Raw genomic sequence first — 27,313 nt, forward strand, 5'->3', positions numbered from 1 at the left:
CTACAGCATACTCCTGAGTTCTGTAGTCAGTTACTCATGGTATGTGTGCCATGTTACACCATATATAGTACAAAGACAGCTACAACTTGGGAACATCATAATACTGTTTGTTAGACCAGTTGCAGCCATGTAGGAGGAGGAGTAAAGTCCAGAGTCATCAGAAGAACCAGTTGCAGTAGCACCCCATGCAAGGCAGAGGTGGGTTCAATACATGAAGAGGCTGGCAAAGAAGTGGTATCATCCAAAACTATGGGCCATAAAAAGGACAACACAGAATAAAACTGATGCATGCATTAACACACCCAGGCTATGCATCAGTTTTATTCTGTGTTGTCCTTGTTATGGCCCATAGTTGTAGATGAGATGCAAGTTCTTTGCCAGCCTCTTCATGTATTGATACCCTGTGCATTGACTGACCGCACTGTGCATTACCTTAACCATACAGGCCAGACAGGTATGCAGGGCATAGTCATCATCATTTGTACAGGTCGGGGAGCAAAGTGAAACATGACATCAACATTGTCGTGGGAGTAAGAGTCACGGGAGGTAGATGTGGAAGTTACTTAGGCAGGTGGCAGGGATTACTCCAGTGTTGCGGTGGTGTTTCCACATCACTTACATTGACCAGGTGTACCATGTGGCCTTGTAGTGACAGGGCTGGATGTGTTCTGCAAGAGCAATGGTATAGCACTTTGTAAGTGCATATGGGAACCTCAGTGTGACTCCCCACATCCAAGCCACCACTAGGTATGAGGGTTTACTCACCTGCCCCAGACAGGATTACCAGGAACTGGGTGGTCTGCCTCCTGTGGTGGACCTGTCCCTGGTGATGGCTTATGTCTTGATCTTGGCATGTAGTGTAATACCAGTGACTCTGTTGTGCACATGTATTACTGTCCTTATATGGCGACCCAGAGCACTGATGTCCTGCACCATTCCCCACCTCACCTGACCATAGAAATCCTTGTTGGTTTTACCTGTCTTCCATGATGTGCAAGCTGTATGTGTGTGTGTGTGTGTGTGTGTGTGTGTGTGTGTGTGTGTGTGTGTGTGTGTGTGTAGGACCTGCAATAATACATCTACTTCCTGGATGGTGAACTTTTCCAACCATGGGTCTGTAACAAGAACTACATATCTATAGGTTACACATGTTAGTATGTGTGTATATGCATTACCGTCATTAACCAACTCCTGTTTCTCTGCACTGGCACCGTCCCTCCATTTGGTAGCTACATACCTGTCTGCATTTGTGATGTGACCATTCCCACCCTGTCCCATACTGACAGCAGCAATGGGCATGTCATCACTGCCCACCTTATTGCTGCATTGTGCTGAATGCCCAGTGGTACTGTGCATATCTGATGGCACTCACTTTCCAATCTAAATGGCCATGTTTTGACCTTTGTACAGAAGCCATTGATTCCCTTTTAGCATGTATTGCAGTCAGTGCATGTGTGACATTTATCTGTCATTTATTTATTTATTGCATTTCTTTACCTGGATTGCCCAACTGGACAGAAAGCTACCCCTTTTCAGAAGGAGCCTGGGGAAAAAAGCTCCAGAAAAATTCCAGCATTACATAAAGAACATAGTAAGCACAGGTATAAAAGTGGTCAATAAATATAGAAGATTCAAACAGTATCATTAATCAATAGCAGCATCACAATTTTTTTCAGGAAGAAAAGCACATACAAAAAAAACATTACATAAAGAACATAGTAATTGATATAGCTATACAAGTAATCAGGAAATATACAACATTTAGACAGAGTATCAGTAACTAACAGTAGCATTATGGTAAGAGCTATGACACATTTGGAAATGAACATGATAGAAGACAGAAAAAGAAGAAAAGGAGGAGAATGGAAGATTAGTATTAGGAGGTGAGAGAAAATGTTTTAGCATAGATGGAAGGAAGACGAAGGAGAGGCACAGGACAAGGAAGAGATTTTGGACCTATAACTATGAAAATAGTGCTTGGAAAGAAAAGAAGAAAGTAAGGGGTAGGAAATTTGTCACCCAAGAATTGTGCATGTACAGAGCCAGGTATCTTATAAGTATCGTTTTGCAAAAAAGATATATATAAATTGTCTAAAACTAAACATAAACATCAGTATTCTAACCTTAACCAACATGAACGCTTCCTGCTAAATACAGATTTGAAAGATAAGTCTCTTAGAATTACGAGACTAGATAAAGGAGCGGGTACTGTTTTATCTGACTCGATAGTTTACTCTTCTGTTATATTTAATATGCATCAAGACACTGAAACTTATATAAATGTTTCTGTAAATGAAATCTACAAGATTGTTTAATGCAAAAGAGTATCACTCCCACCTGGGTTTGTGATCATGAATAACTCAGTTATTCCAACTTTTTGGAAGTTAGTTAAGGTACATAAACATATTAAAATGCCCCTTTTAGACCTATAGTGGCAGCATAAAACTCCAAGACCTATCCTAGTAACTTTTGTTGACAGAATGTTGAAACCGGATTTTAGTCAAACTACATAAACATTGAGACTCATGGGATTTTTGAATAGGTTTGCTTCTGACCTATGGGTCCGATGGTTGATTCTTTTAACAGTTAATGTTGTAGATTTACTTACTTGCATTCCTCAATTAGAAGGCACGGGATACTTTGAAGATGTAATCTCCCAGTTTCACTTTCTATCCTTCAAGAATGTGCAATTATTAACTGAGTTTATGAACATGATTCTAGAAAATAATTTTATATATTTTGAAGGGGAGATATATAAATAGATTAGAGGAGTTGCTGAGGGGTCTGCGGTGGTGGTGCTGCAGTAGCGTTGTCACCTCACAGTTAGACGTTGCCCATTTGATTCTCAGTTAGAGCGTCTTCTGTGTGGTGACATTCGTGAATGGGCATTCCTTCATTGAAGGTTGTGCGTTAGGCCCGGCAAGCCAGCACGTAAAAATCTACTGTCAATCATTAGCGGACCGGAGCTCCGCTGTGGCGACCCCTAACCGGGAAAAGCCGAAAGACACAAACAAAGAGGAGTTGCTGAGGGGGGGGGGGCGCATGCATACCTAACTGTCCCTAATATTTAAGAACATCCCTGATTTTGACTCAGATTTTAGCTCTGTCCCTTGTAATCCCTCCTGATACTAGTGACTTTTGGAGGAAAGTGGGGTGAATTTCACTTAATAAATAATGACAATAATTACATTATATATGTCTTACTTCAGAAAATGTTTATTAATTTGCCTTCTCTTATTCTGTCTATGCCACAAATTAATAGTACTAATATTTTAAAAGTGTCTCTGATTATCTCTGGATTTGTCCTGATTCTGTTGAAATTTGTCCACGACTAATTAAGAGCTATGGCCACATGTGCCCTGATTTATGCCAGTTTAGTGATGAAAGGATGAGAGTCACAATGTGTTCTACAGTACTTTTTACAAATATTGTAAATTATACTTAAAATACCTTGATGATATCTTTATTTTGTCGAATAGGTCTGAACTTGACTTGCATTAATGCATAGATTAAATTACCACCATCACAAGTTTCCCAAAGTTTACCTACTCATTTTCCAAGAATATAGTCAATTATCTATCTACAACTATATACAAAACAGATTATTGCTTTAGTTCCTCCATTTATAGGAAGCCACCTTTTTGCAATGCGTATTTGTATTACAGCAGTTTTCACTCAGAAGTTATTAGGTTAGCCAGGATGATTTCAGAAAGACTCTAGTTGATGAAATGAATAAACTATTGGAAATATTCTATAGCATATGCACGTGGTCATCCTGGGCCAAACTAGTGATGTTATGCATGCACAGTCATTATAAATCCAGGTGTACTGACAAATTGTTATGTACATGTGGTCATTCTAACCAGAAACAGAATGGGTAGTGATGCAACAGAACTTGTACAATACAAAGGACCAAAAATAATTTTCTTGTAACTTTCGCATCAGTTTCAGATCACTTTAGGAGGTTTACTTTTTAAATCTTACTTCTGCCACAGCGTGAACTTTAATTGGGGTTAATTGGAGTCTCTTTAATTGATGGCAGGTGTGTACCCAAGAAGACTGAATGCTGTAATTAAATCAAAAGGTGCTTCAATAAAGTTATTAGTTTAAGGGTGTGCAAACTTATGCAACCAGCTTATTGGACTATGTTTTTTTATTTTTTATATTTTTCCCCTAACTGATTTGTTTGTTTTTCAATTGAATTGTACAGGTTATAGGTCACATTAAAGGTGGGAAGAGTTTTGAAATGATTTATTGTGGTCTCATTTTTTTATAACACAAAAGCCTAGCATTGTAATAGGGGTATGTACACTTTTTATATCCACTGCGTGTGTGTTTGTGTGTGTGTGTGTGTGTGTGTGTGTGTGTGTGTGTGTGTGTGTGTGTGTGTGTGTGTGTGTGTGTGTGTGTGTGTGTGTGTCTGTGTATATGTATGTATATATATATATATATATATATATATATATATATATATATATATATATATATATATATCAGCTAAAAACACATACTTTGCAGAGGTAAGTCTTCAAACCGACCTGTATATATATATATATATATATATATATATATATATATATATATATACATATATATATATATATATAAAACAATGTGCTGTGTAGAGTATTCAGCATGCGTCATAGTGACTGAGCATTTATTTCATGTAAATTAGTAAGCGTGGCCAGCATTGATTCCACTGTGCCATAACCCCGCACCTTTCTAGTTGGCCACACCCCTCCCATTGGCCCCACTCATTCCACTGTCTTCTGCAGCCCTCCTTGATTTGAAGTCACTAGCCGCCACTGAATAAAGTATAGGTGCAGAGTATGATTATTTATTTATAAATAGGGGATTACATTTTTTATTTCAGTCATGTGACTTTTAAACTTCGTATGAATTCATTGTGTTATGCATTTCCTGTTTCATTCTGAGGAAGTCTGATAAACAAGTTGATAAAAGCAAGTTTGGAATTGATTGCTCATCTGTGCAGTTCTTATATGCATTGATGTATTGAATTTATTTCCAACAAATTAAAAAATGGTAGACTTCTTTATTTATCAGCATTGTGTGGAGTTACACTGGTTCAATGTTTCTTTTGCTGAGTTGCAGTTTGTCTTTCTGCACACAGATGCCAGAGTTCCTCTTTGGCGGATTCTCTTGTTTGGGCCTTAAAAGAGATGGTGTTTACTATTTTTCTTAGAGAGAGAGGAAGGGGTTCCAAATGTTGCCCTGGAAAGAGGAGTACAAAGAGTCACCAGCTGAGTTGTTAGCTTTTGCAATACTTAATAATATTTTGTCTATGCATCTCAGTTGGCTACTTAGGTTATAAAGTTGGAAAATATTTTTCAAACTAGGGCATTTGTCTGCATAATAGATGAGTTTATGGTAAGTGACTTGTTGGGAATGTGTAAGGTAATGCTTTAACTCTAACCACTGCAGTTTTTTTTTTAAGTCCAGACAATAATCACAATTAGCTGCAAATTTGCCACCTTGCTATAGAGCTGTTCCAAGACTGATTATTGAGTAGACTGTAGGTTAATCAAAATGGGAGGAGCATAAAGTAGTGTAGGGATGAGAAGGGACTGATTGATACTTTTTCCTGGCGTTATCTGTGAGGAATTCTGTCATGCTCTTGTGCTATATTTTCTGTCATGCTACACCCCTGCTGGATAATAACCTTATGGCCTTCTGCAATATCTTCTGTCATGGTGATACTCCCTAGCTGGCCATTATCCTGTCATCCACTTTTGTTACATTACCTCTTGTCATCTAGTCTTTCTGTCTGCCCCTTCTGATGCCATGCACCATGAGTACTCAGTGCAGTACAGAGGCACCTTACCAGTTGTCTTATCATCTCTCACTATTCTTATATCACAGTAGAAAGTATTTTCTACAGAATTCCTAATTCTGACTTGCTCAGCAAAATATAGCTTCTCACAATGTGGCAAATGTGCTTTTTATCAAGCTAAAATGAGCCTCATAGCCTAGTGATTATGTAGTGAGGTAACGTTAAGAGATTGCCTCTGAATCATTGCAATGATGTTTTGCACATTGTGCTATCACATCCAGCTAGTGCTGTCATGCTCATCCTTCCTCAGCTTCAGGTTCATAGGACAAATGTGCACTACACTCTTGAATGGAACTATGAAACCTGTAGCACTGCCACTCTGTGCTAGAGATATGTTCAGTATTACAAATGTCCATAATGCTCATTGAGAAGACCTATTGAGTGGACATGGCTTCTTCAGATGCTGGCTTGAGACAGGCTCCTGCCTAGTTTAACCAGGAATCTAAGATCTTTTTGAACCTACTGCACAGGGGCTATCAGCAGCACCTGCTGGGCAGTTATAATGACCAGTTTTAAAGGTGGATTCCTAACATCAGGTTAACAAGGTGGTGAGTGATGGCACGGGCATCACCTGCACTGGTGAGCAGTGCAAGCATGTTATAGCGACCTATACAGGTGTCACCCCAAACTAGTCTACAACAAGCAGAAAGAAGGTTAGCTATAGTGTGTTAGTATTTTACAACAAGAATTGTAAATACATTTTGTCATGTATCTTTGGCTGTTATTTGCTATTTTCTGTTCATAGAATCCCACTGCATTGAAGAGTCTCTTCTTCCATTTACAATGGCTGAGTAAATAGCCTTTAAAAAAGAGGCCTATTTAAGAACATCTGCAAGGCTTGTATAGACCCTAGGGCCGATAGCCTAGTACCAACCTATAAACCTATATCCAAGCAGCAAGATATGTATACTGTACCTGTGTCTATATTGTACAACTGAAATTTTATTTGTAATAAATATGTGTATTAATGTGTTGCATTTATTCTTTACAGGTTCAACTGTAGTACATGATGCTGAGTGGTCGTGGCCACCTGGGTATGGTCCAGTCAGTGTGTCTAGTAGTAGGTAACCAGCAGTCACCAGACCTGCTGAACATGACCTAGAGGACTCTTCAGTGATCTCTGTGTCTGAGTCTAAGAGGAGGCAGTGACTGCTCTTCTAAAAAGTGACCCGGCGTGGTCCCCTTCAATTATTCAGCATTAGATGTGGTAGATGGTCACCAGGAATGCTGGCAGATAAACTCTTGGATTGTGGCCATGGAGTGACATAGCCTACTGGACCTGACAATTGGGCTGCCAGGGCAGATCTTGCCCAGGATCTCAACAACAAAGGTGACTGACATCTGGGTAGGGTTTCGTCTGGGTTAGTTTGATAGATCCTCTGTACGCTGCCATATCCCCCATCCAGGTTCTGCACTTCTTTGTCCTATTCACAGTGCTTGTGTTGCAGGTATGAGGCACTCTGCATAGCCTTGAACACACCATGTTATTCTGTTTCTTTTGTTGGTCAAGTGGCTGACAGTACTGTGGCCACTTCATTACAATTCAGTAGCATGATTGCAGTCAATAATGTGGCTGCTCTAAATTACTGTTAGTACTTTTCCCTAAATGCCAGCTCATTGCAGGTCCCTCTGCATACCTAAGCTGCATCAGGCAATATCACCCTAGGACATCTTTGATATCTAGTTCTGTGCTACAGCTTTGCAGATGTTTCTGAATACCACCATGACTTTGGAATCACCTCCAGTACTGAGATGCACATTATGATTTCCTAAGTAGATGAATTAGTGAAAGCTGTGACAAATATGCAAACACACAGTGACCCAGAATGGAGCTAAACGTTTGGAAATCATTACATCACATTTCTACATTTTTAGCTAGGTTCTGAGTACTGGAATTAGCATATCTCTCAAACTGTCTCTGATTTTGCAGAATATCCATGATTTTACCTCAGATTTTTGCCTTGTCCCTTGCAAATATTTTGGTTTTCTGGTAAAGCACTGAAAATTGCAGTCACCCAATAGTGCCAAACATCAGAATTTCCTAATTCTAATTGCTCTGAAAATGCATGCTGATGCAAAACGATCTATTAACTTTTTAAATGCCCCTGATTATGGGCCTTTGTCCCTTCTCCTTTTTTTCTTGGGACAATAAGTTGAGAGGGACATGAGGAAGGCATACGTATGGCTAACAGTAATCTACTGGAAGTTTGAAACTCAGTTTAGTGAATTCTGGAACTCCAACAAATTATATATGAACCTTCTAAAATAGCAGCAAAGTGAAAAACTCCCTGTTACACATTAAAATCATTTTTTGCAGGGAAGCAATCCTCAGTTGCAATCCCATTGTGGAGGTCTGTACTACCATAACCCTGCTGCTTATATATATCAAATTCAAGATTGCTGTACCGTGGAGAAGAGGAAATTCTCTGACACAGAGCAATTTCAGACTTAGTATATATATTCACCTCTTACTGCATTTAAATGTTTGCAGTTCCAGGAAGTGTACTTATGATCCTAAAACATTTAGTAGGAGTGCCTAGACAATTATTATTATTATTTATTTTTTACTAAATACTGTTTCCTTAAACTAAATGTCATTAGTAAAATTGCTGTTTAAAGGGATTTGCATTTTTACATGAGATATATTGATGGATCCAGTCATAATTAAAGGGGTACATTGGGTCTTCCCTTGCATGAGGTTTGAATCCTACATAAATCATTTACTTTGCAACTGTTTAGTCAAATATTTTTGTTAGTTTATACAAAGAGCACATAAATGAAATAGGATATAAACATGATAATCAACTAAAATCAACATAACTCAGTAATATTCACAAGCAGCTGGGTAGTTAGGTGTTATATTCTTTATTGGTCATAAGATTCACAGCAACTGCCAAGAGCTGAGCTTAAAAATGAAATGTGAGAAAATCCTTTCAGTTGAACAATAAAAGCAGCTTTTTGTATTTCTTGCTCAGCCAATGTTATTTTCCCATATTAAATGTAGTTCATCATGGCACTGAATTCAGTTAAGTTGCAGGAGAACAAAATACTGTGTGGTCTGCCTTTCAAATGCTGTTAGACTGAATAATAAGTCAGCCCACATAAGAAGCTTTGCAAGCATGATTAACAACACAATGGCTTGGCTTATAAAGACCCCCAGTGGTCATTAACCCAGTATACACCTATGAATATATGAACACAGCGCATTCAATGCTTTTTTCATTAATGATTTGGACAATAGTAAATCAGTGGTTGAAAATATAACAAATTCTATAAAACCAGTTATGAATCAGCATATTAATATTCAAAAAGAAGACTCAGAATGTAGTGTGTTCAGACTGGTATCCCAATCAGTACAGTTGCTTCTGATTAAAATATGAAAATTAATTGTACAATAATCAGTTAAAAGGGAAGAGTGCCTGCCTTATCCCAACTGGAGAAACACCTTTGGAATTTTTCTAGTAATTTTTAAGCGTTAAGTTGTTTTGTTACACATGATGGAATTTATTTTTGTGTTTTGACTAATACATAAAATTATCCACAAGCACAGAAAAGATATCAGACATTTTTGGAAAATAATAGACTTACAACTTCAACTAGGTGCAGATGGGAGGTATTAGGTTTATGGTGAGGAAGTTGGTAGAATTACAACTATGAACTGTTTTGTGATAAAATTGTAAGAATGTGTTTTTCTTATTTCAGTGGATGCCACTGGAGAGCAGGACACAGAGCAATCTTAGAGTTTTAAGGACTGAGCCAGGGGGTGATTGTGAATCCCTCGGTTATGTGGATGTAATGCAGGTATAAAAAAGTTTACACCAAAAAGACATTGTAGAGCGGAGGGTAATGTCTAATGCAGATACAAAGACAGAATTTCTTTCTTCATCTCAGGCCTTCAGAAGTGAGGTCTTGGATGCTGGAAGAATAGTAACCAGTTTTTTTTTTTTTATATAGAAAGATACGAGTGGAGAAGAGATGGAGAAAGAGAGATAGATAGATAGATGAGTCAGTATTACAATAGGGCATACTAGTGTGCATGAAATAACTGTCCAACCAAAGCATCAACACACTGCTTTCAAATGTAGGAAACTGGAAACCAAACCAGGTTGTGCTTGAAAAGGGTCCTTGGACCTCATATCCAGTCATCAAATCACTGAAGTAAATAAATACATGCATACACATGTGCATACTGTGAAGCTATCAGGCAATGAGTATATCTGGTTTCAAGCAGGGTAATAATTTAATGGCATAGCCCAACAATGGTCTGAATTCATCAAAACACAGTCAAAATATAAACAGGATGCTTACAGTAAAAATAAATAGTTTAAGTCTTTAGCCACGTTGTGGTAATTAGTACAGGTGCACAATCTCTATCTCACTCCTGACAGTCTATCAAATTGTACCCTCTGGTGAGCCAAATGAAAAAAGATCTTTTCTATGAAACAGTGGTTCTCCAGCATGCAAAGAGCAAAGGAAAAGGTCTAAGAAATGTTCACAAATATGCAAACTACAGTCCTTATAACTCAGCGTCTCTCATTGCTAGGCCCTTCTTTGGTGAAACAATTAAAAATCTTTTTAACAGAATCTCTCTCTGGCAATCCAACCTCCAGATTTCCCTTTACCAAAATGTCTTCTGGCAATAACGAACCTTTCGCTGGATGTCCACCACAGAACCAATTTTGCTGGCCTCATACATTCTCTCCCTTTCAACAATATACTCCACACAAACAGTATTCTAGACTCTTCTGGACTTTCCCAAATGACTTCTGCCATACTATATTTATCCCAGCCTATTAAATGGCACAGGTTAACAGCTTACTCTATAAACCCAAAGCTTAGGTATCACTTGTTCTGGCGCATTCTCTCATGTAAAAGCTATTATTCCTAGGTAATACTCCAAAAAGCTATACATTAGCACTGGTTCAGCCATAGATCCCTAATCTGGTCTGTCCCCTTACCTTCTGGGCAAAATGCTATATTACAATACATATATAAAAACAAACATCATACAACTGACACTATACCAGCATAATGTTGTGAACCTTGGGGTTGTATTACTACAACTGTGCCTTGATCTATCCAAGCACAACATGTTTGACTCAAGAATTTCTTCATTGACATGGTGCCAGGAATGATGTTTGCATATGGATATATGTGTAGGTACATTAATGTGTGTTTGTGTGTGTGTGTGTGCAAACACACACACACACACACACACACACATATATATATATATATATATATATAGAGAGAGAGAGAGAGAGAGAGAGAGACGGGGGGGGGGGAGAGTGAAAGAATGAGACTTATGGATACATATCGCTCTTTTAAAGCTAATTCTGTTTCCAGTTAAGCATGTTGCTTTGAGTGATAGTGTATATATTTTATTTATCACACCTCCTATATGGCCAATTATTTCCTTTTGAGAAGACTTGTACCAATAATTTTGTACTAAACATAATCTCTTAAACAATTTGTAAATAAGTTGCATAGTATGCACTGTGCTCTTGTACTGAAAATGGCATCGAGCAACTAGGAGGAGACTGTCAGCAATTCATTGTTCAATGTTGCCCTACATTGCAGACAGCATAAGCACACAGCAAAAGAATACAAACAACTGAACAATGGCATGCAAATGAAACTAGGTAGGGAATTGAGGTCCTAATGATATGCAAATATATGCCAGGTGAACAGAGCATGATTCATAGTTGCATGTGCAAGAAAATGTACAGCACTGTTTAGCTGACTGTATAAAGATAAAGTGCACTGAAATTACTGGAGTTACAGACAGCATGGATGTAGGTGTAGCAGCATCAGTCATGCAGCAATGTAATTATTACTGAGTTACAGACAGCATGGATGTAGGTGTAGCAGCATCAGTCATGCAGCAACGTAATTAACTATTACTGAGTTACAGACAGCATGGACGGTAGGTGTAGCAGCATCAGTCATGCAGCAATGTAATTGTTACTGAGTTACAGACAGCATGGATGGTAGGTGTAGCAGCATCAGTCATGCAGCAATGTAATTGTTACTGAGTTACAGACAGCATGGATGTAGGTGTAGCAGCATCAGTCATGCAGCAATGTAATTGTTACTGAGTTACAGACAGCATGGATGTAGGTGTAGCAGCATCAGTCATGCAGCAGCGTAATTAACTATTACTGAGTTACAGACAGCATGGACGGTAGGTGTAGCAGCATCAGTCATGCAGCAGCGTAATTAACTATTACTGAGTTGCAGACAGCATGGATGGTAGGTGTAGCAGCATCAGTCATGCAGCAACGTAATTAACTATTACTGAGTTACAGACAGCATGGACGGTAGGTGTAGCGGCATCAGTCATGCAGCAACGTAATTAACTATTACTGAGTTACAGACAGCATGGACGGTAGGTGTAGCGGCATCAGTCATGCAGCAATGTAATTAACTATTACTGAGTTACAGACAGCATGGACGGTAGGTGTAGCAGCATCAGTCATGCAGCAACGTAATTAACTATTACTGCTGTTACATGCCACAAGTATGCATGGGGATGGAATCTGGCACCAAAGAAAATATTACCATCAGCTGGTAATATATCGTGCCCTTTCTGATTAGAAGATCGTCAACCTCTTTAGAGTAGACTGGGACATCCTCTGGGTCTTGTGAATGTGTACCACCCACCCACAGAATCTGCAGGAATGCATGGCCTTCCAGTACCTGTGCAGACCAAGGCATATATAACTGTTTCTATTCTAGGTACAGGGAGATTTCAGAACATGCTAGGTATGTCACTGGCCTTCACCACTAAAATACTCAACAATTTCCACAACTGCATGAGCATATATAGTTTCCTAGCACAGCACAAGAGACAGCTAACACCATTTGTGTCTTCTACAACATTGCCTGTCTCCCTAAGGTACTTGGGAGGGGGGGGGGCATAAATTTTGCACATGCAGCAAAAGAGGCCTTCACATGACCTACAGTCACAAAGGTTTATATACAGGAAGAGCTACCTTTCTGTCCACTTCCAGGTGTGTACGATATGTGTGGGATCATAATTATCATGTCCATACAGCACCCAGGCAGTACACATGATTCACATATATGACACACATGTCACTTATATCACTGCTTCTTGCATACTGAAATTTCACAGGGTCATCTAGCTAGCTAGATGGAGAGTGCTGGCAGTCTGGCTAATGTTTTGTCTAAATGTAACAACTTCTTCACCCATGTCAACCCCCTTTATAGGTGACATGCTTGCTTAAATTTTTGTATAACACTACACATGCATATACTTGAAATATCATAGGGCATGTGGTTGACTTGTTCAAAGCCAACTTTCACTGCTTCAATATGTTTGGGAGGGCACTGCAGTATGACCCTGACACTATCTGCAAGATTTGCCTAGTACATTACATGCTTCATAATATGGTGGTGGTAAGGAAACAGTAACGCAACTTCAGGATACCATAGGTGTCAGATACCATACACATATGGCCAGCAACCAAAGAGCAGCAATATCTTCATCTGATGATAGTGAGGACCAACAGCAACAATCAGAAACTGCACAACATTTCTCTAGAGAGTGATGAGTACAGTATATGGCAGTGCAGGTGAAGCAATGACATCTAGTCAGAACTATAGGCCCTAACAAGCATATTGTGACAGTACTGTGTCACACAGAGCAAACATGACACAAGCAGTATCAGTATCAGGCAGTACTGGTCAGTACCTGGTCAGGCCACATTGTACATCAGACATTTACACATATACCATACAGGAAAGAGGGTGGAGTGGATGACAGTTGTCATAGTGAGAACAGGAATATAGGAATACAACAATTAATGGCTGTCAAAACACACAATGGGTCATGGAAGCATATCACAGAATGTAGAGATGGCAGTCTCGAGATAACAGGTACTCTGTGTTACAGACTATGTATTCTTGCTATGGGGTAGGGGTACCACTACATAATTGTAAAATGGTATCAATCCATGGGCTTGTTGGACTGGGATTTGGGTAACCCACTGAGACTGATATGGTCCGATGGGGCAGTGACCTCACTAGAGTCTACTGTTCAGATGTCCTATGAATGTAGAGTGTGTGCGTCATGGCCATCCACAATGAGAGGAGGCAAAATGTTGTATACATCTATATGCAGATGAGGACTGCGTATCCTCTGAGAGCTTGTCAAGGTGGAAATCCTTGATATGCACCCTACTTTGACCTCGAATAAGAACTGTGTGTCACTCTGCCAAAGTAAGAGCTAGCAGCCACCATACCAAAGTAAGAGCTAAGTTATGCAGCAGAGATAATAGATAAAAGGTTATAACCTTAGGCAACCATTTGGAAATATTCTGCTTTGACACAGGTTGTCCCTTCTTCTTACCTTCAGAAGAAATGAACAATTAATACAAAGATCTGAAAGATTTACTTCTGTAAAGATAGTACCTGCGTTATATGTAAACATCCAAGGTATGGAGTATCCTTTCTGCCTCATTTTTAGGTTCAGGAAAGTAACAGAGAGATTGATAGTGTGGCTTAAAGTAAACTCAGATATCACTTTAGACATAAAGGAAGGATTAGTTCTCAAAGAAACCCTGTCACCATGGAAAATTAGGTACTTTTGACTTTTAACTGTTTAGTTTTGAGATGAACAGTCTATGAGTTAACATTTTTGGCTGTTGTGAAATTCAGCAGTGACACATTTGGCTGGCTGTTGTGAAATTCAGCAGTGACACATTCGGCTGGCTCTGGTGAAATTCAGCAGTGACACATTCGGCTACCATATGCTTTCGTCTTGTGCTTCCTTGGATATATTTAATTGTGTGGTTGTGTGTATTTTATGCATTTTTGCATTGTTATTGTGCTGCCTATTTCTGTACCACAAAGTGTATCTGGCTGCACAGAAGTGCCGCCTCTCTTGGCTTGCATATGTAATGCCTGCATATGTTACAACTCAGCGCTGTTTAGCTGCTCAGTTTTTGTACATATGTGCTGTGCATCTCTATCAATCCCTACTTCTGTGTGAGCACTTGCGTGTATGTGTATGCACACTCGTGGGAGTATGAGCTGATGATTCTTAATGTCAAGTCAGCATGAGAAATATTATAATGTACATTACCTCACATTATTTAAAATATTTACATTTTCTGTGAACAAGATGGCATCTGAAGTTTATAGAAAATGTTAAACTAAGTACTATATTGGCAGGCTACCTCAATGCTTTTTTGCATCACAGTAGCATCTCATTAACAGTGTTATCCTGTGCATTTTCTCAGTATTTCTAATCTGTTGGGGAAGGGCAGAAAAAGCTTCATTCAAGTAAGGGTAGCTACAATTTACTTGTGGACAAATTCTGAACCAAGTGTATATGGAGTATGTAGTTGTGGGAATAATTTTCAGTAGCAATTTTCCCTAAAATATTGAAAATAAAAGCTCATTTTATTAGAGCAAAGCAATGCATCCATAACTAAGTAAAAATGCACATTTCTGCTTTAGCAAGACTGCGCAATTAGTATTATGCAATGCCAAATATTTGTCAAAAATTATCTGCATCCCTTTGATGTTCAGCATCATGAGTATTGCACTACTGTGCAGGACGTTAACCCATGTCTGCCTATAAACTACTGCCATCTGCTGGTGAATAGCTAGACTAACAATATGCTCTTCAAAGTAGTTGGTATCAGTATAACCAGGAAGGAACTGTAATGTCTCATACCATGTAACACAACAAACGAAAACTGGGACAAAATGGAATACTGTACTTCAAAATCTCAGATTCTGAATGAAAAAGATTCAAACACTTAGAACTGTTGAGTAATCTACTGTTTTGTATATCAGAAATGAGTGCATAGAATCAAACAGAACATTCAAATCACTATAGTTCCCCAAAAGACAGAAAAAACACCACTAAGAATTAATTCTGACATTCTTTTACTTGTGTCTAAGATAAACATTGCAACATATTTTCTGAGAGTGGATGGGCCTAGAAGTGTTCTTCCCATTGTGTGAACAGCACCCTAACTTCATTAAGCTATCAAACACAACCTGGTAGGGAGTGACACTCAAGAGTTGGTTAGATTTGTTATTTTCAATCTCACCATCAGTGAAGAAATAGCTATGGAAGTGAGATAAAAATAGCACATATAAATATTATGAGCTATCCAGTATCCCTAGCATTATCACAATCAGTGGAATACTCTGAGAGTAAGATAATAAGAAGCAGCCATGAAAACAATATCCCTTATTGTGTTCTCTTTATATCTTCTAGCATTGACCAGATGTATGTGGCACATCTGCATGTTTCACTGTTGATCATATAACAGTTTTGGCTGTCCTGTTCTCACACACGCTGTAAGTTTTGGATCTTTACATGTATGTGTAAGTCCCAAGTCTGGATATTAGCAAACTGGCTGAGACTTAACCAAAGCACAACTTTGGTGATAGTAATGCAATCCAGGCTTCCCTTAGCCCATTGAGTTGCCCCTTAATTATGTTTGGGTGTTATGTCTTATCGAATATGTGCGACACTCAGAAGGGTTATTTGGTGCTGTGATAACAGATGCAGAGCTCAGTTGCTAGTAATGTTGAGTAAGAGAGAGAGAGAGAGAGAGAGATATGAGTCAATCTTACCCCTGTGGTATATTCTTTGTACAGGTTGCCAATTTGGTGGTTGATCCCTTACCATGTGGTACTTCTGATGCATAATCTTCCTAATCAGGAGTATACATGTGTTAAATATCTTTATCTCCCACAATAACTGAAAAACACCTGTACCTCATTCTGTTATAAACTAATGAGCAGTCAAGGCCTTTGATTCCAGATGACAATGCATCTTTTTGTATAGGCCCATGAGCAATCATAGATCTAACACGTTCTGATAATGTTTGAGATAAAATTTATAGTTTTATTATGTTTGTTTTTTTATTTGGTTTTCCTGTAATATGGGGATTTATTTACTTTTTTTACTCTGCACTACATTGTAATGTGTTTAATAAAGTCCATTAACAAAGTATATTCAGTTCCGACTTTTATCCATTTTAGGACTGTAGCACCAAGAGAAAATCCCAACAAGAAACAGTTACTAAAGAGAAAAATAAAACAAATTTAAGATAGTGAATTATGTTAATAGACTACTAAAAACTCAGTTACATTCAGTTACCTATACCTATACATATAATTTTATTGTAATAATTCATAGAATATCTGATAAATTTTGTATGATAGTATTATAATAACAAATTTAGTTTAGACAAATTAGGTTTAATATTTATGTTATATTAGATGTATAGCTGAACAGACTGTTTTGAAATATGAAATATGCTTAGTTACAAGAAGTCTCAGCATCTAACATTAAAGAAAAGATTTATTCTCACAGAAAATAAAAAAGAGGTTTGAGGAGCGCAGAGGTTTAAGATGAGTAGAATATGGTATAAGTGGTTTGCCTTGTGGCTAAGGTACCTGTAAGCAGAATGTTTGTAGACCTGGAGAACGTGTGGGACTTGGAGCATGTTAGAAGAATGGTGTCTAAGTTTAAAGGTACAGCTACAGGGTTACACGATGAAGGAAGTATATATACATTCTATAACCTGAGGACATGGTGAGAAGGGACAGGTAGAATAAAGGTATGTAGCACAAACAAGAAAATAAAAGAGAAGACATGGCAGACAAAAAATAGATAAAATAAAGACAATAAAATATACGCTTGATCTCAGGATAACAGAGTTAATGCTATTAAAGTTGTGGGATAAATTAAATGAAGTGGAAATCATATGGAAGGGATGGAGTTGACAAAAATAAGAAAGGATTAACATGAGATAAAGCGAAAGGAGAAGAGAAAAGACTAAAAAGTGAAGGAAAAGACAGAAGGAAATAAGAGGGGAGAATTAGGGGGGGGTGGTATAAGTGGAGATGGTTCATCTCCTAGTACTGACTGCAGGTTAAAGATGTTTCAGTCTTACCTCTGTGAGGTTTTCAGTAAGGATCTGCATTATACATCGAGATAAGATAGAGATAGGCACTGTGGAAAAGGTAGGAGGTAAAGTAACTAGAGAAGAAAATAATACAAATAGAACAGATAGAAACAGTAGATGTGAACTCAAGGAAGAAGGGGAAGTGTAGCTATGGGGTTAGATGATTGGGAACTCGTTCCTTAAGGAAATTAGTTGTCTTTGTAAGGAAGACTGGTGGGACCAGATCACAGTGAATCCAGTCTCAGGGCTTAGGTTTATTAATACCAGGAAAGAAGTGGGTAAGATCATTACAAAGGAAAAGTTGTGGTCACATGTTGTGGCACACATAGCCACCAGTAATGTGGAGACAGCTGAGGTGGTGCCAAACAAGGTAGGACAGTCTGCAGGGAGATGTCAGAGTAGAGGTCTGAAAGCAGGATTTTCAGTAGTGTTACCTGTGGCAATGTCTAGAACCTAAAAGAAAAAGAAACTTAAGAAGTAGGTTGTAGGGTGTGAAGGGAAGGGATGGATGGGAGAAGTCAAGGAGATAAATCCAGCTGTGTTCCAGGACCAGATTATATCTTAACTCATGCTCAGAACTGGGTTGAAAAGAGACATCTGCACAATTGTACATTTAAACTAGAATGTAAAGGAGAAGGAAATGTCACTGAAAAGACAGAAGGATAGGTAGGGACACAAAACATGTAGAGATCATAGCAGAGGAGCAAACACTAGTGACTCAGAGCATGGCTGGGATTTATTATAATGTAATACAATGAGTATGGGGAGAAAGATGAAGGAGATACAACCAGCAATGGAGGTGGGGAGAATGGGCATTGTTGTATTGCAATGCATTTGGGCGCAGTGTGCATTACTGTATGACAGTATAGGGTGTGAATGGGCACTGTTGCATTACAATACAGGTGAGGACAAGTGGGCAGTGCTGTATAACAGTAATGTAGATGGCATTACAGCACCACAGTGCAGGTGTGGATACTGATGCTGTACTTCTTGTCATATGAAGTGTCTATCTTACTGCAGATTTCAATGTTTTTCTCAAAAAGTTATACCCTCTATACAATATAACTTCAGTAACAGTGGTATCCAAAACCATGAGGTTGTATGGAGGACACATAAAACTCCAAATAAAGAAGAGAAAACACTAAAAATAGGCTTTATGAAGGTGATTAAAACTGGTTTGAAAACTAAAAACTTATTTCAGTGAAGCATATGAAGTGGTTTGTTTTTGGTAAGATGTAATATTGCTAATTAAGCTAGTCATATGAACTATTTCTGTCACCCTGCTAGTTATAAGCTTTTCCTTCTGTATAAAATCAAGTTGCTTATTTATTTTCTTAGCTATAAACTAAACCACAGAGGCAAGGGTGAAAAAATTATATGGCTGATTAGTTTAGCCAAACAATCAGCATGTTTCTGGATAGAATAAAAGGAGAATATCAGGATGAAACTCATGAAAAGACAACATATAAACTACACTTAATCAGTGACAAAACATCAGGACTGAGCTCTGGCACTCTTAATGTAAACATCCTACCTCTGGGCCATTATATTACCCATCCCTCCTTACCTGAAGTCCCTGTCACATATTCTGCTGCCTTTCTGCTTACCTTTAAAGTTGTATCATTTCTCTTCCATTTCACTGTCTCAGATCTTGTAATGCACACCAGACTTGAGATGCTGTGCAATCCTTTCCTTCAGCACTGATGCCAGTATAAGTCTGACTCACCAGTGATGGACCATAGGTTCATAGGTGTGTACTAGTCTAATGGCCCTGGAGCCTTTACAAGCCTAGCCCATAGAAGTGCCCTGGCATTGTGTTGCCCGACGTTAGTTCCCAGTGCCTCTATCAAGTAGAGCCACTGCAGTGATCCCCGGGGTGAACTTTCTATTTCCCATCCACTCATCAAGATTTATCTTGAAGACATTCAGTGAGGTGCTCTGCTTGACATGCATGGGAAGTCTATTCCAGAGCATGGGCAGCCTCTGGGTTATGAACCTGTTCCTCCAGCATGTTCTGTTGGTTCTGGTAATGAGGTTGAGGTCTCTGGAGCATGTGGTGCGGAGGGATTTAGATTTTTTTAGATGTAGCATTTCTAACAGAGCTGGTCAGACATGGCTTTGTAATCAAGCAGAGATTGCCTCTTAGTAAACGATATGAGACAGAGAATAGCTGGAGTTTTTTGAGTCTGTCCATGTAGGACATCTGTTTAAGGCCTATAATCCTCTTCATGAAGCACTTTTGTGGCCTTTCCAGCTGTTGTATGTGTCTAGTGAGGTACATGCTAAATGGGGTATTATACTCTATTATTGGCCTAATGAGGGAAGAGTAGGGAGAGATGATGACCTCTTTCTTCCTGAATGCAAAACCCATGGTAATGACATGTGCCTCATATAAGGACTTTCTGACCACAATGGCAATCTGGTGGTCAAAGGAAAGGTTGCTGTCAACCTGTGTCCCCAGATCTCTTATAATGCCTTCAGTGTTCATTGGGCTCCCATTCATGTGGTAATTAGTGGGAACTGAATTTTTCCCAAAGAGGATGAAAACACATTTTTTGGCATTAAGCTTAAAGCCATGGTATCGACACCACTCATTGGTCTCAGTGAGGTCTTTTTGTAGGATGTCTACTTCACTTGAGGAGTTAATAATGGCTCCCAGCTTGCAGTCGTCTGTGAACTCGGTCAGCCAGAGTCCCTATATGTTGGCCTGGACTTCTGAGAAGTAGATGTCAATCAGAAGAGGACCCAGGACCAATTCCTGTGGGACTCCACTCGTGACTGGTCAGCAGTCTGACTTGGAGTCCACTACTTTTACACTGTGGGTTCTATCTGTGAGCCAATTTGCAAACCACTAGGTTGATGCCTAGTTTGCTGAGTTTATCAATAATTCCTGAGTGGGGAATGGTATCAAAGGCCTTGGCCAGATCAAGGTAGTCTGTATGAACTTCCTTGCCCTCATCCACAGCTCTGGTGACAGACTCAAAGAAGTCAACAAGGTTGAGCAGGCATGATCTACCTTTCACAAAACTAATTTGCATGGGATCTAGAGTTTGGGGATTCCCTATATCCTTGTTAATTAGGTCCATGATGACGTGCTCCATAGCCTTACATATCAGACTTGTCAGGCTAATGGGGCGATAATTCCCAGGGTCTGTAGTCTCTCCCCTTTAGGGAGAGGGATGACTGTAGCAGTGCACCATTCGGTAGGGACAATGCCTGAGGTGAGGGTGTGATTGAACAGAGCACACAGATGTGGTGGCATTTCACTTTGTAGTTCATGTAGAACACAACTAGGGATAGTGTTAGATCCCATAAAAGCTGTGTTCTTGGCCTTGGACAATGCAGCTTTAACCTGTGCTGCAGTAATGCTGGGTACCTGACATTTCTCTGGTATTGTGATTGGTCTTTTAGGGAGGGAGAGAGGGGTAAAGTTGACACTGAATCTGTCGGCCAGTATGTTGGCAATATCTGTTGGCTCAGTATAGGAGGTACCATTGTGCAGTAACTCAGAGCAAACCTGGGTATTGCTGTGGAGATTCTTGATATAACTATAGAAGGCCTTGTGGTTGTTTTTAGTGTCTGCCGCAATTCTGCCTTCCTAGCTGGCCTTAGAGGTTTTGATTAAGGCTCTCAAGTTTTTGTTGAGGCTAATAAGGGAGTTTTTCCAATCTTGGGACTTCACCTTTTTCTGCAACAGTTTCTTCCTTCTGTTGTAGAGTTTATTAATGACAGGGGTCCTCCAGATTGGCTTCCTTTTTTTGGAGGAAAGTGTCTTGGTTCTGTTGGGTATGGCTAGTTCCATGCATTTATGTACATGTTTGTACAGTGCATTGGTGTATGATTCAGCAGTCATGCATCTATTTTCCATTGAGATGAGTGCTGTGAAGTTAGCCACCTCTGTTTTTAGGAGCTCACAGTCAGCTTTGGAGAAGTTTTTCATGATGGTTACCTTTGTGGGGGTGTGGGTGAGATGTGGATTTCCATGTTGATTAGTTTGTGGTCAGATATAACCAAGGAGGAATTGACTATTGGTGTAGAGCAATGGTTGCCCATGTTAGTAATAAACAGGTCAAAGATGTTGCTTCCTCTAGTGGGGGTAAGAACAGGCTGGTCCAGGGCATTGGAACTGATGAATTCCAGGAAGTGTTGCACTAGTGTATTGGTGCATGAGTAATTTTCCCAGTTGATGGAGAGGTAGTTGAAGTCACCTAGTATGAGAGTGTTGGGTTGGTCCCTAATAGTTTCCAGGGTGCTTAGGAACATGGAGTGAGAGTCTTGGGACATGGTTGGAGACCTGCAGCAGGCTACAACCTGAATTGCCATCTTACCCAATGTTAGTTGTACCTGAAGTACCTCAGATGCATTATGATGGGCTACTAGTCTGGAGGTGTGCATATCGTTTATGAATATGGAGTCACCTTTGGAGCTTTGGTCTATGTTTTGGGGCCGAAAGGTGTGGAATGAGTTATAGCCTGGTAGCACAGGGGTGCTTTCTGCTGCTTTAAACCAGGTCTCCGTTACAGCACAACTGTCGATGTTCTCCATTTTGAGGAGTGCTTCGAGCAAGTGCATCTTGAGATTTAGACTTCTAGCATTGAGCAACATGGCCCTCAGATTGCATTTATTTATAGCTGTTAAGGTGGTAATTTGGTCTTTGGAACATTGCCTAAAAAAGACACTATAGGGCTGGCAAGAGCCTTAGCCAGTATCTAGAAACCGAGGGTTGACAGATGCAGGCCATCTCTGGCAAAGCATAGAGTTCTGTCAGTCATGTCATTCCAAGCAGACAGGTACTGGATCCCCTTAGAATGACACTAGAAACTTAGCTAATTATTGAAGTCAATCATTTTCTGCTTGCACTGCAGTATCATTCTGGGTGACGGTAGGATGCTGCTCAGGGCTAGGGTCATACCTGCCTGGGCCCCATAATCCAAGAGCTCCTCCATGTCTCTTTTCATGTAGTCCAGGGAGGTGCGCTTCAGGTCGTTCACACCCACATGGACAGTGGCAGAGTCATACTTATACTTGTGGAGTAACCTGAGTGCATGTGTTATGTGTCGGATTCTGGCACCTGATAGACAGCTGACTGTTACCTTCTCCTTATTTAACCTAGTGAGTGGGACATCAGTGTGCCTCACTATTGAGTCACCTATGATTAGTGTATTAGGCAAGCTGTTTTGCCTTAGGGGCTTAGGTTGAGGGGCACACTGTGTAAGTGAGCTATGTATCTTGTGGTTTGTGCTGTGTTGTGGTGGTCAAGTGCATTTCTGCCTTGGAGGTCTCTGCTGTTTGGGTAGATTTCTATTGAGAGCCTCAGTGAAGGTGGGTGTGTGGTTTGTGATTTTATGTGAGAGCTGTGATGGTGGGTGTTCTGGAGGGCTATGTGTTGCATACGGTCTGTATTAGAACATCGAAGTTGCAGAACTTCGAATGTTCTAATATCGACCCCTATTCAGCGAAAGCTGAAAACATCGAACATACAGAACAGCGAATTTTTTCCTAGGGAAAACATTTGCTGTTCCAAAACACATACACACAACACAAGCACACCAAACAAACAGCAATCCACACACATACACCTAAAATCTTACACCTAACCCTACACTAAACTATACACACACCACTAACTATCCACTTACCTTAACCCAAACCCTAACCTAAGGTCTGTCACTATCGCACACTCACCTCACCCATGCCCTAACCCAAACTCATCTACCCCGCCCTAACCCTCACGTCCACACAATTGCACACTTACCTGACCAGTGCCCTAACCCTAACTCACCTAACCCACCCTAACCCTTATGTCCACACAATCGCACACATACCTAACCCGCACCCTAACCCTAACTAACCTAACCTGCACTCAGTAGCACACTTACCTGAACCCGACCCATAACTTTCCACCACAGTGCTGAAAATACTGAAGCAACAGAAAGGGACAACTGAATTCTTTCCCTAGGAAGAAATTTGGTTTTCTGTTGCTTTGATATTTTCAGCTTTCACTGAATAGGGGTCGATATTAGAACATTCGAAGTTTTGAAACTTCGATGTTCTAATATAGACCAGTTGCATGTGGTGTGGTGCAGGTGTTGACTTTCTCCTCTTGACCAGCTATTCTGGTCTTGGCTTGAGAGTGCATGGCTTCCAATTTGGATATATAAGTGCATTTCTCACAAGCTGAGTGTTGGGAGGTAAGAGGAAAGGGTTGTCTCTGTACATGAGGCAGTAGCTACACTGCCTCAGAATGCCCAAGTTCACCCGGTTAATAGGAGAAAGCACAGGGAACTGAACTTTAGACATGCCAGGAGGGATGGTCATTATTACTAACTACTGGAGCTGTTTCCTTATATATTCTTTTTACAGGAAAAATGTCATTCAAGGTGTCTGAGTCTGCAGAGAGCACTGCCAAACACTTGAGGGGAAACCGATACGTAGACCCTGAAAATTTAATGATGAAGTATTTAGGCAGATATTCTGAAGTTAGGAAGAAATCAAGCAGTACTTACAGAAAAATAAAGAATTAGCTTGTCAAGAATGATAAAAAGAGGGGAGTCGCATGAATGGCTACTGCCCGGCTACTACTAATGCTGGCCTCAGCACAACTTCACTCTGTTGGGATACAATACTCCTTTGCTTCTTCTCTCACCGGAAGCAAAATGTTAGCGCCAATCCCAAGAAGAGAAGCAGGCCATGGCCTGTTTGGTGATCCACAGTCTTGTCCCAGATGATGCAAGAGTATGCAGGCTTGTAGCCTTTTTCTGGTAGATGCCTCAAATAGCAAGCAGACCAATCAGGTACGCTAAGCACAGACACTCACTCACCAACCAGAAAGAGTCAGGAATCAATGCACTCTGCTCCTACTCTCACCAGGATCAGAATATAAGCACAGAATCCAAGCTGTCACCTATAAAGCAGTTATTAAGCTTTCTGGTGATCAGCAGTCTCCAGGAAATAATGTAACTCCACTCCTTCTCTCACCAGAAGAAAACAGAAACACTAATTCCAAGATGACTACTGAGAGGCAGAATGGGGGGTCTCCAATAACTGGTGGGCTTGCAATAGATGCTTAAAGGTAAGATGAATAAAATGGTTTATCCTAAACACTGCAGTGTGCACTAAAGGAGTTAGATGTGAAAGTAGGTAACTTAAGTTTTACCTGTTTAAAAAGTTAAGTTTTAGTGGAGAGTCACTATTTTTAAAACAGCAAGATAGATTGAAAGGGGGTGGTTAATTTTGTATTATGGTACTATGGAATAGAGTAGGATTGCCAATAGATTTAAATAGCTGAAGGGGAGTGATTTCACAAAATGATAATTTTTTACTCACACCAGCCAGTAAAAGCAGAGAGGAAATGAGATATATGGTAAAATTAACATAAGGGGCAGGCAACTAGAAAGACGGTGGTGTTTAAGAACAAAAAAGTGACTAGGTTGGAGGTTGGTAAAAATTCTGTCTGACTCACAAGACACAGAGCTGTGGTCTCTTTTCAAGTTGTAATATGCAGTTAAAAGCAGAATACAAGTAAAAACAGTGTAAAGAAAACAAATCACAGTATACTAAATAGAAAAAGGCAATAAAGTAATACAAAATACAACAAATAAAAAGCAAACTAACCTTTCCCTCACAGCAAACTGTAGCAGAGTCTGGGTGAGCCTTTCCAGTAAAGCCATAATAATAGGATGCATATTATTTTACAATAGTAACAGTCCTGCATGTTAAGAGGCAAGCAATCCTGGAGTGTGTTACAGCTGTTCCACGATACAGAGCTTCCAACAATAGACTTGGTGCTTTGCTTGCTGTGGCTGGTATAACCATGGTAGTATTATTTTCCAGTGCTATCATTGCTTTTGTGGATTAGTAACCAGTCTGGAATTTTGACTTCCAATATCTGTTGCATAATGAAGCATTTCAACAACAGTCATTAGATGTGCTGTATTACGGTATATTATCATCATTTTGAAGTGCAATGCAAGATGAGTTGTTAGCACACTGTTAAAAATTGTTTCTGCTGAGCAAAGTGTAAATGAGGGATTCCGCTGCTAAGTTATCTAATGTAGAATAATGCTTTCTAATCTAGAAACAATACTTACCTGTATGTACTCCATACCAGATAAAGATTTGATTGGTGAAATTCTTAGCTCTTCAGCTGAACCACACTGACTGTCCAAAAGGCCAGTAAAATAATAGATAGCAATAACAAAATCATCAAGAAAAAGTCCAGACCATCATTCCATCATTGGCATGTATTAACTACATATTTATACACAGGAAAACCTTGAATTTCAGACAGGTCAGGCTCCATGAACTGCTTAGGAAGGAAAGACTCAGCAGAAACAACATGGGTAAGATCAGAAGGGCAGGATTGATTATATATATAGCGTACATCCAACATGTTCCTTGGCTATAATTGAGCCACCCAAAAAACAAGTGCTATAAATGGATTCTATGGGGGGGGGGGGGTAAGCAAATGAAAATGATTTCTATTTTATTGCAATTTGACTAGTCTGTTGGAAAGTGTCACTGAATGCTTGTCATCTTCTATAAAGCAGACAACATTATACTTAATAACGTCAGTTTTTAAGGTAAACCTAAAATGAATTGTTGATTATAGACAATACAGTTTGGCTTCACCCAAATCACTGTACCCCTGTCAAAGAGAACCGTGTAACTGGGATTTAGATCATCTTTGAGTGAACACTAACCAGGTCCCACATATGTAATGACACAAGCATGCTAGACTGACCACTTTGCAGTAGGACCAACTACTAAAACTTTGTTGATCATTTACACAAAAATACTGTGTTTACAGCAAACATCATTCTTACGCCTCAATCCATAGATAAGGCCATCTAGTATTTCAATGATTAGTTTCTCTGCTCATTAAGCAAACTACTCCTTATAAAGAAGTATAGAGTTAGATATAAATTCCTGGAATAGCTTACACAGAATATGACAAAAGTCCATGATATTGTGAGATAAACAGTGAAACCTGCAACAATTTCCTTTCCACTAACGAGATGCAAATATACAGTCACCTACAAAATAGCTGCATATGTTTGCCACACATAAAGCTGAATTAGAATTTACTGAAGCCTAACACACCAAACCTAAATGCATGAAGGTAGATGAGGCTAAAAATGTAAAGGTTCATACGTGCAGTAATGCTGAACATCCTTATTCCTTTACTTTACACACACTCACACACACACACATATGAAGATATGAACGCAATGGCTTGTTATATGGTTAGAATTTAGAAATGCTTGATGACATGCATAGATTAGTAATAAAAATATCAATATCAAATTCACAAAAAAATCTATTTGCGCTTTTGCATGGAGAACCCCCATATCTCTATATATTCCTATTGTCACACTATTACATTGTACTCCAGTGTTATTTTTCTAGACACCTGGCAGATGACCAAGACACTCCAATGTGCATGTGCACGTGTTGTGTGTGTGTGTGTGTGTGTGTGTGTGTGTGTGTGTGTGTGTGTGTG

This window comes from Protopterus annectens, chromosome 12.part0, assembly GCF_019279795.1.
Source record: "Protopterus annectens isolate FY-2018-M chromosome 12.part0, PAN1.0, whole genome shotgun sequence".
NCBI classification, from domain to species: Eukaryota; Metazoa; Chordata; order Ceratodontiformes; family Protopteridae; genus Protopterus; species Protopterus annectens.